Source organism: Oncorhynchus mykiss, chromosome 12, assembly GCF_013265735.2.
Source record: "Oncorhynchus mykiss isolate Arlee chromosome 12, USDA_OmykA_1.1, whole genome shotgun sequence".
NCBI lineage: Eukaryota > Metazoa > Chordata > Actinopteri > Salmoniformes > Salmonidae > Oncorhynchus > Oncorhynchus mykiss.
This window is the reverse complement of record NC_048576.1, coordinates 89832195-89839036: the sequence shown is the minus strand read 5'-3', so window position 1 is coordinate 89839036 and position 6842 is coordinate 89832195.

Here is a 6842-nt window from a genome sequence, read left to right as displayed (position 1 = left end):
AAATCTTCTTGATAAGAAACAGTTGGCAAAGTTGAATCTAAACCCAGCCAATGTACAAGCAAGTAGCGCATTGGCTGTGCATTGCAGTGAGTGTACACATGCTAGCTACCTAATTATCTAGATAAACACACGAGACAGACACGTTCCTGCTCGAGCATCCAGAACAAATTCCAGCCCTATCTTTATGATGCATTGATTCAGTACACCCTCTTCTCTTCAGTCAATGCCATTTTCCTCATTCTATTTTAATCCCAATTTGCGCTGACTGATCAACAGTGTGATGTTAGTTTTCAGTGTGTTCCCAGAAATCTGAACCCAGTAAGCAGTAAGCGTTCAAAATACGTCTATTCCAGATGTTGAAGTTGGGCTCATTTTAAGTTTTGAATGAAAGGTGAAAATACGTATTTTCCTGTAGTTTAAAATATGTATTTTCCTACATTGTTTATAGTACAATATACCAAAACTATGGGCTGGAAAACGTTGGTAGAGCATGGGTGGAGTAGGCATTTTGGTGCTTGTGAATTTCCTTTCTTTTTTGGTTTCAGACCAATGCCGTCTTCTAACTTAAAACATGTTTGTTTTAAAAACAGTATATATATATATATATATATATATATAGTACTACAGTAATATAGTACTCACTCTAACCGACTATAACCACTCCAAACCTACACACCACCCCAAAATAGGTAATATTAAAGGTTTTGGTTTTTCCATATATGTTTTGAGGTTGGACTTCAGCACTTAGGGCGCACCAATTGGTGTCACCTCGTTAGTCAGTATGTGTTACACCTGTGTTGGTTGCTATCTTCTTAGAAGGAATGTATTTCACCTGTGCTGGCCAAGGTGCAATTTAAGACTGGCTGTTACAGTGCTCCAGTTGTCTTGAGAGATGTGGAGGGTCAACACCTTTAGTGGGCTCTCAGAAGATGATTTCTAGAAAAACATTATTTTGTCTGATTTCTTTGATTTGATTTTGCTCCACCTTTTTGGTTTGCTTCCTGTCTTTAAGAGTAATCAGAGACAGGGAGTTAAAAACTATGGAGTATCCGCATATGTGGGAGGGGCGTTATTGTCATATTTCCCAGCATGCTCTGTTGCAGGTAGATTCTTTGAATTGTTTGTTTCAATGTCTGTGTCTTCGCATGTATTGTACCAGTGAAAAGTTTGGACACACCTACTCATTCCAGGGTTTTTCTTTACTTGTACTATTTTCTGCATTGTAGAATAATAGTGAAGACATAAAAACGATGAAATAACACTTGGAATCACGTATTAACCATAAACGTGTCAAACAAATCAACATATATTTTATATTTTAGATTCTTCAAATTAGCCACCCTTTGCCTTGATGACAGCTTTGCACACATTCTCTCAACCAGCTTCATGAGGTTGTCACCTGGAATGCATTTCAATAAACAGGTGTTCCTTGTTAAAAGTTAATTTGTGGAATTTCTATCCTTAATGCGTTTCAGCCAATCAGTTGTGTTGTGGCAAGGTAGGGGTGGCATACAGAAGATAGCCCTATTTGGTAAAAGATCAAGTCCTTATTATGGCAAGATCAGCTCAACTGAGCAAGGAGAATGGACAGTCCATCATTACTTTAAGACATGAAGGTCAGTCAATCTGGAACGTTTCAAGAACTTTGAATATTTCCTCATGTACAGTCGCAAAACCCATCTAGCACTAAGATGAAATTGGCTCTCATGAGGACTGCCACAGGAAAGGAAGACCCAGAGTTACCTCTGCTGCAGAGGATAAGTTCATTGGAGTTACCAGCCTCAGAAATTGCAGCCCAAATAAATGCTTCACAGAGTTCAAATAATAGATACATCTCCAGATCAACTGTTCAGATGAGACTGCATGAATCAGCCCTTCATGATCAAATTGCTGCAAAGAAACCACTACTAAAGGAAACCAATAATAAGAGATTTGCTTGGGCCAAGAAACACGAGCAGTGGACATTAGACTGGTGGAAATCTGTCCTTTGGTCTGATGAGTTCAAATGTGAAAGTTTTGGTTCCAACCGCTGTGTCTTTGTGAGACGGAGAGGAGTAGTAGTTCCCACCGTGAAGCATGGAGGAGTAGGTATGATGGTGAGGGGGTGCTCAAAGCACACTTAACCAGCATGGCTACCACAGCATTCTGCAGCGATACACTTTCCCATCTGGTTTGCGCTTAGTCCCACTATCATTTGTTTTTCATCAGGACAATGATCCAAACACGTCTCCAGGCTGCGTACGGGCTATTTGACCTAGAAGGAGTGATGGAGTGCTTCATCAGATGATCTGGCCTACACAGTCACCCAACCTCAACCCAGTTGAGGTGGTTTGAGATGAGTCCGACCGCAGAGTGAAGGAAAAACAGCCAACAAGTGCTCAGTATATGTGGGAACTCAACTCAACTTCAAGACTGTTGGAAAAGCATTCCAATTGAAGTTGGTTGAGAGAATACCAAGAGTGTGCTAAGTTGTCATCAAGGCAAAGGGTGGCTACTTTGAGGAATCAAAATTATAAAATATATTTTTGTTTTGTTTAACTTTTGTGTTACTACATGATTCCATATGTGCCATTTTATAGTATTGATGTCTTCACTGTTATTCTACAATGTAGAAAATAGTATAAATTAAATTAAAACTTGCATGAGTAGGTGTGTCAACTTTTGACTGGTACTATACGTTGATTGTTTTTTATCTTATGCTACACAATGATATGTAACATACTGTACATTTTCCTAGTCTAATCTGTAAGTGGTTGGATTTATTGCAACCTTTACTGAGAAGGCTGACTTGCATTCTGAATGTAAATTGTGGGAAATGTAAAATTGCTGGAAATGATTTATCTTCAATGGATACCAATAGAGATTGGATTTCACAACCAAGCCACCATAATACGACACATTAAGAAATACATCAATTAGATTTTACAACTCAAATGGAACCATATAAACCCAAAATAGTTTTGAGTTTGACAAAATAGAAGTTGAATTAACTGTTGTGATTATATGAGTCAACATTACTCTAAATAATAAACTTTAGAATAGTGAACAAAAAAGTAAGAGATATTTACAATTAATAGTGTACAGAGGGAAATGCAATGACGCAGAGTTAAATAGCAACAATACATTTAACATATACATCTCTGAAAAAAATGACCAGAGTAGGTTTTACTCTCTTTAGACTGGGACCAAATGTTATTTGAGGCAGAGTTACATTTTCTTCAGTAAGAGTTCAATTTACTGTGATTTTTATTGTGCGGCTGTCCGTGTCACGTCCTGACCTTAGTTCCTTTTTTATGTCTCTATTTTAGTTTGGTCAGGGCGTGAGTTGGGGTGGGAATTCTATGTTTTTGTTCTATGTTTTGTATTTCTGCTTTTGGCCTGGTATGGTTCCCAATCAGAGGCAGCTGTCAATCGTTGTTTCTGATTGAGAACCATACTTAGGCAGCCTGTGTTCCCACTATGTTCCCACTAGCCAGTGTTCCCACTGTGTTCCCATGTCGTGGGTAGTTATTTTCTGTTTAGTGTGTTCAGTTCTAATAAATTAACATGGACACTTACCACGCTGCATATTGGTCTGATCTTGACTACTCTTCCTCAGACGAAGAATAGATTCGTTACAGTCCGGTACACCAGTATCTATAGGTAGACTTTATCTGTATGCTTTATCCCTCCAGCTATCCAAAAAATATGGCTCCATTTATGGTTCACTTTGGACCCAAGAAAGTGGTTGTTCTGGCAGGATACAAGATGGTCAAGCAGGCGCTGGTCAACCATGCAGAGGAGTTTGGGGACAGGGGAACGCCGCCTGTGTTCTAAGATTTCACCAGTGGACATGGTAATGTCCAAACCTGTAATCCAGTTAACTGTTGCATTCTACACAATTGTCTGTCAAGCAGGCATAGTTGGTGCTGTAACTCCAGACCCAAATATTTGACAAAGATATTATTCTCTCCTGACATGATTAATTCCTGACACCTGCACAATGTGACTTTTCTACAGGAATTCTGGTTGCCAATGGAGACTCATGGAAAGAGATGAGATGCGTTGCCGTAGCGAACCTTAGACTTTGGCATGGGCAAGAAAGGAAGTCAGGAGGAAATTCGCTACCTTATTCAATTGTTAGAAAAAACACGAGGGAAAAATTTGAAGTTACGATTTTTGAATACCCAAATAAGATAACAAATATATACATGTTCTTAGTTTTGCTAATTCTCTTTCTGTTGGGCTTTGTGACAGGTAAAGCATTTGACACAACCCAGCCAATGAATTATGATGTCTCCAATGTAATCTCCAACATTGTGTATGGCAGCAGGTTTGAATACTCTGACCCCAAGATCCAAGCCAATGAGAACCTCAGAATTAGTGGCTCTGTTTCAATGCAGGTACATGATGTTTACTTTGTTTCTCACTCTTAGAGAATAATGCCAAACTGTTCACACTTGACTAAACCAGGAAAATAAAATAAATATTCCATTTGTTGTAGGCTACATTCATGCTTTACTTTTTGTTTATGGGAAGATAGTTGTACAACATGTTCCCATGGCTGGGGCCTTGGCTGAAAACCAATAAGCTTTTGTTAAAGAATATTGACAACAAGAAGGAAATGAGGGAACTGGTGTGTGGGCTGAAGGACACCCAGAACTTCAACCGTGTCCAACCTTTTTGATAATACAAGGGTTAAAATTCTTGAAATGAATAACTTGCATCTAAGGCAGGGGTGTCAAACTCATTCATTGGAGGGCCTACTGTCTGCAGGTTTTTGTTTTTTCCTTTCAAGTAAGCCCTAAACAACCAGGTGTGGGGAGTTCCTTTCTAATTAGTGATCTTAATTATTCATCAATTAAGTACAAGGGAGAAGCAAAAACCTGCAGACACTCGGACCTCTGTGGAATGAGTTTGACACCTGTGGTCTAGGGGTTCAGTGGGTATTGAGAAATAGTAGTAACATTTTTGAGGAAATGAAGGGTTTTAAAATGTAATTGACCTTTAATGAAATCTTAGGCGCTCTCTGTCTCTCTTCCTCTGGACCTGTGTGTGGGTGTGTATGCAACACCCACCGGTAGCAAGCGCTCCAGCAGGTATATTTCACTGGTCATCCCCAAAGCCAACACTTCCTTTACCGATCACTGTACCTGAACGTACACAGCCAATCTGTAAACAGCACACCCCACTACCTCATCCCCATATTGTTACTTATCCATTTGCTCTTTGGCACCCCAGTATCTCTACTTGCACATCATCATCTGCACATCTATCACTCCAGTGTTAACGCTAAATTGTAATTATTTCGCCTCTATGGCCTATTTATTGCCTTACCTCCCTACTCTTCTGCATCTGTGCAATGAGGTATTGTCATGCTGAAACAGGAAAGGACCTTCCCCAAACGGTTGCCACAAAGTTGGAAGCACAGAATCGTCTCGAATGTCATTGTATGCTGTAGCGTTAAGATTTCCCTTCACTGGAACTAAGGGACCTAGCTAGCCCAAACTATGAAAAACAGCCCCAGACCGTTATTCCTCCTCCACCAAAATGTACAGTTGGCACCATGCATTCGGGCAGGTAGCGTTCTACTGGCGTCCGCCAAACCCAGATTCGTCCGTCGGTCTGCCAGATGGTGAAGCGTGATTCATCACTCCAGAGAACACGTTTCCACTGCTCCAGACTCCAATGGCGGCAAGCTTTACACCATGGCAATCTTAGGCTTGTGTGCATCTGCTCGGCCATGGAAACCCATTTCATGAAGCTCCCGACAAACAGTTAATGTGCTGAAGTTGCTTCCAGAGACAGTTTGGAACTCGGTAGTAAGTGCTGCAACCAGTTTTTACGCTTCAGCACTCGGCAGTCCCGTGTGGTTTACCACTTCAAGGCTGAGCTGTTGTTGTTCCTAGACATTTCTACTTCACAATAACAGCACTTACAGTTGACCGGGGCAGCTCTAGGAGAAATTTGACAAACTTACTTGTTAGAAAGGTGGCATCCTATTACGGTTCACATTGAAAGTTACTGAGCTCTTCAGTGAGGCCATTCTACTGCCAATGTTTGTCTATGGAGATTGCATGGCTGTGTGCTTGATTTCTACACCTATCGGCAATGGGTGTGGCTGAAAGAGCCGAGACCACTAATTGGAAGGGGTGTCCACATACTTTTGCATATATAGTGTACTTCCTCCATAGAGATCCTGTTAGTATTCTAATTCTTTGAACACCTCTTGGCTCTTTGCCCACTATCACATTCTAAATATAGAATTAGAACATGTACCAACAGTTCAACCAAGTGTTTTGATCTAAATTGCAAGTCAAATCACAGTTGCAATATTTTTGAAAAAATAAGGCCTAGATTTTTTGCCTGTATCGTGCAGCACTATGTGGCAGAGTGGGAATGATCTCAAATGAGTTCAACTTCTGGTTGAACTATAAACAGTATAAAATTAATCCAAATGGAAAAGCCCCACTGAAATCAATTAGAATGTATGTGGCCACCCTAGGGTAATGCACAAGTCATACAGCAAATGTAGAACTTTTATTATAATAATAATTATTATAATAATAAATAATCATATATATTTTGGCCATACCACCCAGTCCTAGGTTGTTGATGTGATTTGTAAGATTGTTTTATCTGGCTAATGTTTTCAGTTTTCAAACATTCAGTAACTAAAATTATAGAATGGATTTCAGCACATTATGCCTGCATTTAGTTGGCTAATGTTTTTTTCCCAATGGACGTCATGACTCAAGCGCCAAGTACATAGTGTTCCGTTTGCTACAGTTTTACAAATAAATGTTTGTCGACAGAAAAGACCTCTGACACAGTTTATGCACTAAACATGACTTGTGTTCTTC